Below are 13942 nucleotides of genomic sequence, written 5' to 3' on the forward strand. Positions count from 1 at the left end.
TGTAAAGGAGGAAGAGCGGGTAGAAAGTCAAAAGGAAATCAGCAGCAACAATTGCTGCCAACTGAAATCTGTTGTGAGAAACGACAAGTGAAGTAAGTGAAGTAAGTGTGTGTACTCGTATGTGTGTATGTGTGCGGGCCACAACAGTAACAAAAGCAACAAAAACAGCAGCATCGACTGAAAATACTTTTCAATTTTCTGCTCAACAACTGCAGCGACTTGCCAGCGGCCGAACTACAGACATTACTGCTGACGATGGTACCAGCGTCATCCTTGTTGTTGTTGTTGTTGACACTAGTGCCTGCCTGCCTGCCTGCCTGCCTGCCAGTGGTTGCCACAGGCAGCGCCTGCTTGCCACATTGACTGGCGTGACTACTGTCTGTCGTCTCTCTGGCTAAGGTATGTGCGTGATTAAAAAAAAGGAAAGTAAATTGTTGTTTCCCATGCTTCAAATACCATTTGTGCCATCGTGCTCGAAACACATTCAAAATATATTAACAATTTAATTACGTTGCTCTCTCTGGTAATGGTAATTTCAATAGCTATAGTATGAGTACATTAATATCTCTTTGATTTTAATTTGCAAAGTAAAACGGATCACATTCCGCTCCCATTTTCGAGTAAGACTATATCGATCTAAATGATTTCGAAACATTTCCAAAATGCAAGATATTTGAAGTTAGACGCACGTGTAGGTTGGAAGACACTTTTTATAAAAATTATTTTTCAAATAAATGATCTCAAAGTTCTTTAGAAAATCATTTAAGTTGTGCTTTATAATCATTCACAGACATTCACTTATAAATTTTATTTTAATATTTCCCCAAACATTTAACTAAAAATTATTTCTTATATAAATGATCTAAAAGTTCTTTAAAAATTCATTTGAGTGAGCACAATACTTGTATACAAATAAGTTGTGTTTTATAATCATGAGACATTCAATTTTAATTTTATTTTAAAAAACATTTCTATTACGTGCGAAAATAGTTTTAGACACACTCGTATGTTTATTGGTAAAAAAAAAACAAGTAAAAAAGCTAAAGTCGGGTGTCCCGACTTTGAAATACTCTGTACATATGTTTACAATAATTATAGAAAATAAAAAAAAAATAAATAAAAAAAAATTGGATCGATTTTACCTCTCTCGGTATTCGAACTCACGTAAAGGGTGTATAATTGCACATTTACATAGCAATTGCGTCTGTGTGAGTGTATGTATGCCTATGCGCATCAATTCGTGTCTGTGTAAGCATTTTCGCAGTCAACCAAACAGCAACATCAACAACAGCCGCGGGCAGCGTTTGAGCAGCGCTGCAGCAGCGCTGCTGCAGCAAATATATTTATGGCTATAACTTCTTGGTAAATCGGTCTATCATAATGAAATTTGGCATACGGACACATAATAACTAACTGGGGGTATTTGCAAAATTTTAGTTCGAAATTCCAAGAATTACGGGAGTTAGAGAAAATCGCATTTGCGGTGGAGAGGGGGGAGGGAGGGAAATTCCAAAATATACATTTTCTGCGTATTCACACAAGGCATCTTGGACTAAAATTTGGTGTACCTAGGTCTTATAGTCTCCGAGATATAGGCGATTATACGAATGGAAAATCGGGAAAACCCCCATAGGGGGGAAGTGGGGGGGAAAATCAAAAAAATAAAACAAACTCGTATAGAATACACACATAACGCATCTTTGTGGAAAATTTGGTGTCTCTATCTCTTATAGTCTCTGAGATCCAGGTGTTCATACGGACGGACAGACGGACAGACGGACAGACAGACAGACAGGGCTAGATCGACTCGTCTTGTCACGCTGATCAATAATATATATACTTTGTGGGGTCTGCCACGCCTCCTTCTGCCTGTTACATTTTTCAGCTCCCGCAAACCTAATATACTCTTGTACATTTCATGTACAGAGTATAAACAACTGCAAACTGCAATTTTCAATGTTCTTATTTTCATGTACTCAATTGTTTTTTTCTTCTTCATTTACATAATGGGATGTCTTCTCTTCGGCGTCATCCCTTTGAAAAACGAAAGGCTGTTTTATAGCAGCTGGTATTTATATGGGGAGGGACGAAGATGTTCAAGTTCTAGTGAATAAACAAGCTGTCGAAGAAACTCTGGTGAAGGAGACATATATTAAGCCATCGAATAAAATGTGCTTAAACGAAGATGTAGAAATGCAAGAAGCTTTTGCAAACGAGTACTTGTACTGCCTTAAAAGAAAAGTAAAAATTAAAGTTGTCTGGATTAACAATATGATGACCTTATGGGCTGATTTCAGAAGGAATTTCCGATATTCAACTATCATGGGCACAGAAAAGGTGCCAAGCAATCGTGTCATATTTATAGGATTACATTTTATATAAGAATATCTACGTTTTTTTCTTCATATCGTATTTTGTTTTAAAATTGGCGCCCATTTTATTGCTTCTCACGATCACAAACGATTATCGCTCATCTCTAAGCCCGGGCGGCGTCGTAGTGCTGCAGGCGCTGCACTGTATGCTATATTTTTCGTTTTCCATGGTGCGTATGAGTGATTTTTGTAGTCTTTACTTTGGTGGGTCTTGGTTGTGTTGCATACCCGCTGAATTTATTGCCAGCGAAATATTTTGTATGGCACGCAAGTTGAACTTTTAAATTTATTTCCTGCATACATGTTTTAGTTTTCTTTAGAAATAAGTTAACGAAAATTGTTGCCTAAAGTTGCTAGTGCCGCTACTGTTGTTTTTTGTTTTTAGACAATGTTTTACTTTCTCTGGCATATCTCTCTGATGTGTCCGCCTTGCTCTCTGTCTGTCTGTATGTCTGTCTTGGGGTGCCTGTTGGCAACGCAAAACTTGGCACAACAAAACAAAACAAACAAAGTTGAAAGCACTTCAAAGTGTCGAAACAAAAGTGTCAAAAAGCTGCTCCAATTCATTTTAGGATGCGGTGGAAGGGGCAGAGTAACCAATGCTCTATGTGAAATTCTTTCACTTGGCAAATTAATAGGAAAAACTTGTACATGCTTTGGTACGACTATTTCTATTGTTTATTTATTATCGTTTATTGCCAAAAGTTATTCGGCTTCTATGCAGAAACAATTTAAAAATAAGTTAAATATTTATTTATTTTTTCAAGCTGAGAATATTTTTGTTGTTTAGAGATTATTATTTTCAATATGTTGACTAGATATTTGTGTAGTACTTGAGCTCTGATTCATATTTCAATGCATCAATACGTTTGTATGATGCCTTGATTTATTAGGTATGCAAATGAATCAATAACTACTGCAAAGACTCTTAGTGAAAGTTTGTTAAGATATTCCTAATTTAAGAATTTATACCCATCATTTTAAATTCGTTTATCAATTGCCAATCCGTAGATGTATCGGGGCACCCGACTTTGTAAAATAATTATACAAAATTTAAAACTTCAAAAAAATTTAAAAGAAGAGTAAGAAAATTGTTTTAAAAAAAACTATGTATTCACATTACCTTGGTATATACATAATAAAAAATGCTTCTGCGACAGTGCATAAAATCTTAAATTGATATTTGTTTGCCTGCCAAAAACATGCTGCTAAAAGGCCATAACGGGTTCAGGTGCCAAGTATCATATCACATATATCGTATAAGCTGTATATAGTATAGGTAACTGTACCATGTTGAGTGAAATAAACAATTTATCACTTGTAGTCATAAATAACGCAAAAATACAGTGCTAAACATAAAAATAGATACAGCCAGCGGGTCATAAATGTTGGTACAAGATGAATATGAGCAAAGCAAAAAAACAGCAACAATTTTGCTCCTGTCGCTGTTGTTGTTTTTAATGCAACAATAATGTGTGTCTATGCAAATGAAGGTGTGTATGTATGTATGTGTGTGAGTGTGTGTGTGTGTGGTTCAGAAATTGCTGGGCACTACTGGTTGTGAGTGCATGGCAGCCTCTTTTTGCATATTTATAGAGGAGAGACGAACATATATTAAATTTGCATAAGCACTAAATCAACACAAAGAACAGCAGTGGCTGCTGCAGAGCCTAGTGGCAATGCAGAGCGGTTCAGAGGAGGCATCCAAAAATGATACAAAGCCGAAATGACGAGCGTAAACAGAGCGGCATGGCGCAGTCAGCTGACGTCATTTGTTTGCTTTTATGACAGGCATACACATTTATACTGTCCCTTTGTGTGTGTGTGTATGTGTGTGTGTGTGTGTGTGTGTGTGTGTGTAGGGCATGTATGACCACAAATAAAACTGGTTATACGATTTCCGATAAAGTCTTTCTCTTACACGCAAGAGTCATCAAAAGGTGCGTGTAAATGTCGTTGCATACTTTGCGGCTGATGTACACATATATGTACATATGTACATATATGAATGAATGTGTGTATTATTCATTGCCACAGCTCAGATAAAAACGTGTATGCATGTCTGGCTGTCTGTATATGCTTTGAGTAATGGATTTTCATTATTTTGTTGAGGCAACGCCATCGGCAACAATCAATATGACCACAGTGCGTTGCATTTCAATTTGTTTATGTGCAGTCCTTATTTGATGGGTTGTTCTTGGTTGCTTGATGGTTTTCTGTTAGTCAGTAGAAAGTGCCAGCCAGCTATTCGATTTTATTTTGCAGGCATATACGCGTTTGCTATTAAAGTTAATGGATATTCGTTTCTGGGAGGTGGTGGTAATGGCTTATTTCAATTCATTGCCCTATATGGAACAAAAAGTGACAGATAATTTGTCATTGCAATGAGCTATCCAGAGAAACATTAAAGCGATGCTAAGCTAATACAGCATCGCATTTTTGTGAGTTGTGAATTGTGCTTCATTTATATTGAAAAGTCGGTACAGTAAATTCTGCCCTAGTTCGATTTATTCTTTAAATCTTTAAATCTATGTATGCTACATATATTTATTTAAACTATAAGAAACCTGTCACACAAATGAAATCACTAAATTACTTCGTAACTGGAATCAAAAATTGACAAATTTAAATTTTTGGTTGAAGACAGTTGGTATCAACATTTTCCAAAAGCTCCATTTGTATATTTTTTTTATAATTCAAAATATTTTAAAAAGTTTTCTCTTTATCATTAAGCCATTAAACATATATAAAGCTGTCGGCATAAGAAATAAGTTGCATGCTTTATTTTAAAGATATTGTGAAAGACCTAACCAGCAAGTATCTAAAACAGTATCAATAATCATTGAAATCAGTAAACTTTTGGTTTTAAGAAATGGCACAAAAGTGTGAATTTTTTGTTCAAATATATTCATTTATGAAGCATAACTTCCGATGATAAATTATGGAATTTTCTTAAGAAAAGAAGGAAAGAATAAATCGTAAATATCTTGTAAGAGCCCTAGTCCGAAAAGCTATCGACTTTAGAGCAAGACGAGCATTTGTGAATTAGAATGCAAGGAACGAAGATACAATTTAGCATTTACATTTCACAGGAAAGAACTAACTTAAACATTAAATTTAAAACGATGTATCTCAAATGTGGGCCACACTTTTTCACTCTTCATTTGATTTAAACACGTCTTGAGTCTTCAACATAAGTGCCATCCTTATACTTGCATATATTTAAATACTTAGTACATGACATTTCCCACACTAACAATATTTTGTAACAATTTTCATTGTAAAAATATTGAATACTCAAATGACATTATGTCCAGTCGGTTTAATCTTTTCAAAAGCTGACATGGTTCTGCACAGTGACACAATATATAATCACGTCAGTGGCTCTTCACTCGCCATTCCCCATCATAACATGAACATTTATCAATATTTTTGCATGTCTGTTCAAAACATTGCGCGTTGCTTATCAATTTTTTAAATGAACACAGATAGCGGCGCTTTTTATAATTTTGATTAATGATACATTTGAAATATAGACAGTCGGTAAATAAGAGAACGATGCAGTCGTACAATTAAACAAAGGACAGAAAAGCGAAAATTGCGCTGTAAATTCAGCTGCAAATCAAACCTGGGTGTCCAAAAACAATAGCCACAAAAGCTAAAAAAATAGCAAAATCCCGCAACCAAGCAATGCCTGCCGTCCATTAAGCATAAAAAGACAGAGTTAGGGAGTGAGAGATGGAGAGAGGGATAGAGGAAGGGGAAGGGGAAAAAATGAAAATGTGCGTCCAATTCGGAAAAATTCATTCATAAAACATGGCGTAGATTGCAGTGCACGCATCATATCAGAGAGAGTGGAAATTCGTTGACGAACGAACGGTGGCAGAGAAAAAAGAATACGTTGTGCACGAATTGACCATTTTCCATGCTCCCCTCCCCTCCCCTCCCTTACCCTCCTCTACCACTCTACATAGCACATCGGGCCGCACAGCTTTGGCCAGCCACATACACGCATACATGCGGCAATAAAATGAAAATCGATTTTCACTTTAACGACTTCACACATAACAAAAAGGTGCGGAAGGGTGTGCGTGATTGTGCGCGTCGTTCAGAGGAGCGAGGAGGGGGAGGAGTGGGGGGGGGAATATTGGAAAAAAAAGCCTCATGGTAAAATGTTCAAAAGCGGGCACATACCGCTCGCAACCACAAACAGAACAAAACAATGAAGAACTCGCCATCGCCAGCGCCGCCAACGCAATGCATGCCTGGCCAGGGAAGGGGGCTTTTCTATGTGCGAGACCGTCCAGTGGTCAATAAGTATGAGGAGGTTGGTTGGTCGGGCAGTCATTGAGGGCTAGCCGCAAATGGGGCCTCCATCGGTCTGCATTGAATGTGGGTTAGCAATTGTGTCTATGTGTGAATGTGTGTGTGTGTGTGCATGTGTTTGAGAATTACTGCTTGACCACTTCCTGTATTTGCGCATGAACTGGAGCGTAATATGACATTTTATGTACCTTTGGTAAATTTCTTGTACTGCCTGTGGTGTGTCTCTCTTCCTCCCCTTCCCTCCCCTCTTCCACTGTGTGCGTGTCTACAATTCGTATATTGTGGTTAGACTTAAGGCGGTCGTGCAACGTGTCGTATGCTTAACATACCATAACATGCGTAAAATATGTAGACACACACACACACACACATAAGTAGATGAGCACTCACCTTTAATGAAATTCTTTAAGAAGGTTGACCATTAAATAATTCTATTCACATCAATACGGTGAACACTCGCTATGAGAGACTGTGCTTGCTACATGCAGATAAGCATGGAATTTAATGAAATGAAATTATAATTAACTTTAAATGTTATTCTCAAATACATATAACAATTTCCATCAGGTATTTAAAAAATGGGATATTTGTTAAATGAAGTTCTGAATTGCAAGTTTGGCGAGGTAGAAGGGGTGTTCCCACAATCTTTAATTGTTATTTTAATTACAAATAAATTACAAATCTATAACGAAATATATTCATAGCTCCTCAGGAAAATTGACCATTAAATGATAAAAAAGCATCTGAATAATACACAGATCATGCTTATTACAAATCGTATATAGCCTCAATTTTTTATATAGCTACCACAGATTGGTGCAAAAATCACTCTTAGATAAATCTCTGATAATCGCTTGGCTTAGGAAAATATCTTAAGAAAGTTAAGTATTTATGAGTTTTGTATGATGGCTCAGAATATTGTGTAGCTAAATAGCATTTGACTCAGTGTCTCATATAGCAGTCATAGGAATAATCGGTGCTAGATCAGTCTACCATAATATCATATTATTAAGCTGCCATAAAAAACATTTATACAACAAATTGTAGTTGAAGGACTGGTTGGGAGAGAGAGGAGAGTACAGGGTATGCAAGAACCGGAATGTCGCAACTTTAATTTTAGGTTTTTAAGCTTGTTTACACTTGTACATAAATTCAAATTGCCATGCATGTTATAAGTTTTGCTTTTGTACGTGTTTTTGTTGTTTTTGTTGTTGCTTGTGTCGCCACTCAACTGTAAACATTTGTACAACAAGGTACGAACATTTGTTTTGGCTTCTCCGGTCACAATAAACCTGGCCATGGTAGTACTCGATGCAGAAATTGAAAATTTGAATTTTATCTGCACTATGTTTTGTGATTTTTATTTTCATGTTGCATTCCCTTGAGCTCATGTTGCAAGCTCATTGTGCTGGCTTCTGCTTTTCAAGTTGTTACAACGCCGAGCGTTGCTACGCTACACAGGAGCGGGGGAAAATAATGAAAGGCTACGACCAGGAGACAGAGGGAGATGCCATCGTTTATAAAAGTGCATGAGGTGAAAATATTCCACATTTCGTTTACATTTTAAGTTCGCTCTCGGCATGCTGCGATGTGAGCAATGGCATGTGCACATAAATGCATAAACTTCTGAAAGGAGCACATGCACGAATGAATGAATGAGCGAATGAATAAGAGAATAAGTGCGCAACTGCATTATATTGAATGTGAGTCTTTGCTTTTGTGCCGGAAATTTCATTTCACTCTAAGAAATGCAATTTATAGGCATTTCAATTAAAAAATAATTTGCTTAAGTTACGTTTTCGGTCAGAAAAAATGAAAAGTTCTTGGCTAATTTTGTGTTGCCGAAAATTGAAATATGTTTCAATTATCAGTGTGATTATTCTATAACTACAATAAATGCTTTCTCTCTCTGAATACTTTCAACTGCTCATTTTAAATCTGCTGCTCCAAATACTCAGAAAAGTCAATCTAGTTGAGTCTGGACATATCTTAGTTGTGATCTGCCACTTGAATGTGTTTTGCTGTGTACACAGATATCTAATATCTGAGAGTGGTTAAGAGCAAAGCATCCGAAAAGGTGAAAGGATTGGCAAATTTTTGTCAATTTTAGTTTTGCTTGTGTGAGCAAGTAGCTGACGTCAGCAAACTCATATGCAAGGCGTTTTTGTTCAACTGACATCCTGGCATCCTGTTGCTAAAACTTGATTTATTTATTGCAATGAAAAATGCACGTATTTTTTTTTCTCAAATTATTAAGTATTTAATTTGATTTTCATTGCGTATTTTTAATACAAAGTTAATCTTTAGTGAATGTTTTTTTTTTGTATAATGATAGAACGCCATTTTAAAAACTTTTTGGTACAGCACTGTCTTGACAATGATTTTGATTTTTGATATGATTTTTTATACATTGTAATCAAAGAGTATTAAGGTTTTACTAGTTTTGTGCAGAAGAAGGCGTAACAGAACCCCCAAAGTTTATATATTCGTGATCAGATGACAAGACTGTTTGTCTTTCTGTCCATATGAATGGTAGGATCTCAGAAAGTATAAGAACTAGATTAAATAAACTGGCATCTAGCAGCCTGTGAAAGGTAAATTTTTTTTTTTTTTGATGCACTTCGTTAATTATCTTAATTCGTCTGCATCTTCTACTCAACATTGTTTTTAACGATTGGAATAGTTCAGTTTTGTTTTCTTAACATCAGGTCTTACTTTGAGAAATTTTATTAAAGAGCAATAAGATATTCAAAATCGATATTGCTGTCAGTTGTGGGAGTATGTATTTAAATGGAATAAGCATTGAATTGGAATATCTATCTTGAAAGATCGACATGACCACGATTATGTTAAAAGTTTGTGATCATAAAGATGCACATAGACCAATATTTAGGCTCCAAAAACGAATAGTGTATGAAAGCTATTAGCGTACTAAAATGCTAAATGTGTCCTTTTCGGCTATATGAGCTGCGCAATCGTTGTCGGTTTAATTCACAATTTAAACCATTGCTGGTGGTTGTTGGCTGTTGATTTCGCTATCGAACTTCGGTAAGTCGAGCCACCCAGACATGTAGTACGTATTAGCACTTTTAATTAATTGCATTTGGTACTGCATTTCCTAGGCATTTCCTATTGCATTTTCTGCCCCATCACGCCATTCAAAGTCAGCCTCAATCCAATTTTCGATTTTTTTCTTCATTTTCATTGCATGCCGTGGAAAATTTTTAGCTAAGCTTGCAACGTTGCGTTAAATTAGAAAGTATTGTGTAGAAGTTCAATGGGCAAATTTATGAGTGCGAAAATCGCATTCGAGTGCTAGTGCTGTGTGTGCACACACACAGGGCGGTGCCCTTCCCCCCTCTCCTACCTCTCTCATTGGTCTGTAATTGGAGAGCTGCAAGGACGCTGCTGCACGGCTTTGTGTGTAGTTTGGGTTTGGGCATAGCGGGTAATTAATTAATGAAGTTGAGGCACTTTTGTTCGACTGTTAAATGGAATGCTGCACTGGTATGCACAAAGTTACCTGCACATAAAGGTATTTAGCTTAATTACAAAATATGCCAAAGCAAATTTGTTGAAAACGCTAGGCTTGGAATCCGGCATGACATGCAGCGGAGAATGCTTTGCCATGGGCTGATGAGGTTTTCAGGGAACCGCGAACCCAGAAGCTAGTTATATTTAGTTTTTAAATATGTCTTGATTATATTCTTTAATATATATATTCTTGCCTATGTAGTAATCTTTTCAGAATATAGAGTCAGGGTCAGAATTAGGCAAACAGACAGTAGAGTAATTTCTGATTAGCGTAACTGAATTTCAGTAAATATTACTAACCAGACCTGCCATACCCGTAATCGTAAAAAGTCCTAAATATACAAAAACAATAAATAATTATCATTAAAAAAAAATTCTTTATCTTTTACAATTTAACGTTAAAAAAGCACAATATATTTAAATAGAAGAAATTTAAACAGTCTTCATTTCATCTTAATTTAATAATAATAAAAACTTTACATAACAAAACCAAAGGAAAATTACAAACTGAAAGCAAATATGATGAAAAGAAAATTTAAATGGGTCTGGCATAATTTTTCACAATTCTGCTCTTTACAGAATAGTGTATGCATTGTATTGTTTTTAAATTCAAGCAAAGTAAAAAGTAAACAACATAAATGTAAAGCACATGATGTAATTCATTTATGATATGGAATCAAAAATATAGTAGTTAAGTAGAAAAAACACATTAGGTCATTGGGTCGAGCAAGCCAGATTCATTAATATGTATTATTCCAAAAGTTGTATCAACAAACCTAGTTCTTTTATTTTCCATTCTCATTATTGTCTGTAATATTAATGACGTGTTTATAACCATTTTGGCATTGGGCTTTAAATTTGCACTATAGTTGACTTCCTACTAGTTCTTTCTAATGTGTAAAATATTGAAAATTATCAAATTCATAAGTCTTCTGTCTTGATGTGTTTTAATTCTATATACAAATTGATAAGGATTTATGAAATTTGGCAATGTTAATAGATTTGAAGCAGTTTTTTAATTTACCAAATTTTCTGAACTTAAACAAAAACCCTTCATGATCTTTATTACGTTAATTTCTTAATTTAAATAATTAAATTATTGAAAGTATAAATAAAACTGAACAATGTACCTAACCTTCTGTAAATAATATTCCATAAATGATCGCGCTTTTTGTGACAGTAGATTTATTTCTTGAAATTTGATCTGATCATCTATGAAACGGCAATTTTAAGACGAATATGTCGCTATAATATTGGCACAGCCTGACTGCCAACGTAATTGAACTCCGTAGCCAAAATCATTAAATTGGCTTGAGCTTTAGTTGACTGAGATGTGCATAAAAATTGTTTTCTCCATTTACCTTCAAGTTTTCATGTAAGATGCGGAAACATACTTAAAGATTTAATTGCTTTGGGGATTACTTTGGGACAACTTAACTCGGAGTAATCAACTGAAAAGTTGCTAAATAAGTAGACATGTCTATCTTACAATCAAATTTTATTGCAATCCATTGGATTTTCTATTCCAAATGCCAACACACGCATCTGCCATAAATTGAAATTTATTCTCCATGCAGCAATGAAAGGATGAACAAACCTACCATTTCACAATAAAAATCAATACGCCCATCTATAATTTATCGAGTGGCAATACAAAACAGTAACAAGTGAACTAAACGAGAAATCCAAAATGCAATTGATTAGCTACGAAGGCCCACCGACACGAACATGTTGGTGTACAATGGTCAATAGCATAGTATTTTAATATTGCTCACACGCAAATGTCATGGCAATCGAGTAATTGAAATAAATAATTTATGTAAATCAGCACAGGCCACAAAGAGTTGCATGAATTTCGATTTTTCTATTCATGAAAGGCATATGAACGAGTATGCGCAATCGAATAAATCAAGGCATGGTGGCTATTGAATGATTTTAAAAATCGTTCACACGGTTGGCATAGAAATGCCAGCGACGCCATTTAGAACTGGCGGGTATTTCCTTTTTACTATTTTAGGGCTTCCTCTCTCTAGGTGCACGTGCATTGGCAAACACAAAAGCCCGTGAAGGACGCCTGAATGCTTACTATGATTATGATTAAAAAAGGAATGGTGGAAATAGTTTGGGCGGATGTTTGTGAAAGTAGTGGCGCGAAATTGCACAAAGGCGGCGATTGCCAAACATGCTATAAAGACAAAAATCTGCGCCAGAATTAAAATAAAAGAAGCACAGGAAAAAAGCAAAAAACAACAAATACAGAATAAAAATCAAGGCGAGAAAGCAAAAGCAAAACGTAAATGAAGGCATGAATGAAAGAACAGCTGCAGAAAAAATGTGTGTTTGATTGAATGAGAATGTGCATGAATTCGTGAAAATGCGCGCACAATTTTCTAGGGAAAGGAAATTTATGCACATCCACGCACACACTTATATATATGCTTAACATATATGTATATATATCTACTAGAACACTCCAGTTGCATGCTGATGAAGGTAAATATGAGCAGCTCACCCACAGCTACCAAAATCGGTGTGTGCATGGGTGGATTAAAAAGTAATCGTTTCGAAAATAGAACGTATTTTACTTGCCAACATAATCTGCTTTTATTTCCACTCACACGGTAGTTTAAAGATCCCAAAAAATAACAATTTAATAAATATATTGACCATCAAACATCAATCTAACAGCTGTGCTGGTTAAAATACTTAAAATCGTACATTTTCTGGCTCTTTTTTTACGACTGTTGTTTGCTAAAGGGACCTTCTATTTGTAGTTCGATTGAGGCACATTTAATGCAACTATAGAAATTAGTTTTGAAAGGAGTACACATACAATTTTTTAAGTCTTTAATGTAAGATATTGCTTAAATTATTGTAGTTGTCTAACATTTCTAATCGTTAAATATTATGCATTTGCTGATTATTTCCGAAACGTTGTTCAGTAGGTAGACTAGATTTTATTTGGCAGTTGTCGTTGAGATATATAGCCGCTCACTTATCATCCCATCCACATGTACCTATGTACGTAACCTTCTCACGTGCTGAATAAGGTGCTAGAAAAATTACGATAAAATATATATTATGCGCAACAAAGTTAAGCGCATATTCGTGAAAGGAGCAGAAGAAAAGGTGTTGAAAAACTGCATTGCTGCAATTTGAATGCATTTCCATTTTATTGTTGATTTGCAGCATTTGCGTTGGTGAATAGACCGTTGTCGGTGTTGGTCGCAATTTGCAGCAGAAGCAGCGGCAGCAACGGCAGCGGCAACGGCAATGGCGCATTGTTTTTATACCCAGCCTGGCCTCCTCACTTTCCCCATTTCGCTGGCAGCAATGTTGTGCCGGTTGCAGCTAAAATGATTGCATAAAGGAATCTAAAACGTACTCGTACACCCATCCACTCACAGATTCTCGGAGTGACACTGAGAAATGGAAGCACACTGCATGTGATTTTTACCTCATTTTGTGCTGGTTCTGTGTGACTCGCTCTCTCATGTGCGTGTGTGGAACAATTTTATTGTTCTGCCTTTCTTTGCCCGTATTTGTGTGTCAATGGGAGCAAGGTTAAGCCCAATGTTGATGTAGATTATGTTAGTTAGTGTCGAGCAATTAGAAATAGACTTGTGCATGCACATGCAATTCCTTTTATACAAGTACAACACTTTTAATTTATTTAGTAGTCAAGTAATGAATTATAAAGAAAACAGGGA

At 35.8% G+C, this 13942-nt stretch overlaps 2 protein-coding genes across 3 annotated transcripts in view; one reads left to right on the forward strand and one right to left on the reverse strand.

Moving 5' to 3' along the window:
* Positions 1-13942, reverse strand: part of LOC115631213 (protein eyes shut) — an 84929-nt gene that overhangs the window by 37430 nt on the left and 33557 nt on the right. The window lies entirely within an intron of this gene.
* Positions 1-13942, forward strand: part of LOC115631214 (MKRN2 opposite strand protein) — an 86929-nt gene that overhangs the window by 35707 nt on the left and 37280 nt on the right. The gene's annotated exons all lie outside the window — the stretch shown is intronic.

The sequence above is a fragment of the Scaptodrosophila lebanonensis genome, unplaced genomic scaffold (genome assembly GCF_003285725.1).
Source record: "Scaptodrosophila lebanonensis strain 11010-0011.00,11010-0021.00 unplaced genomic scaffold, SlebRS2 tig00001412-arrow-pilon, whole genome shotgun sequence".
In the NCBI taxonomy this organism is placed as follows: Eukaryota; Metazoa; Arthropoda; class Insecta; order Diptera; family Drosophilidae; genus Scaptodrosophila; species Scaptodrosophila lebanonensis.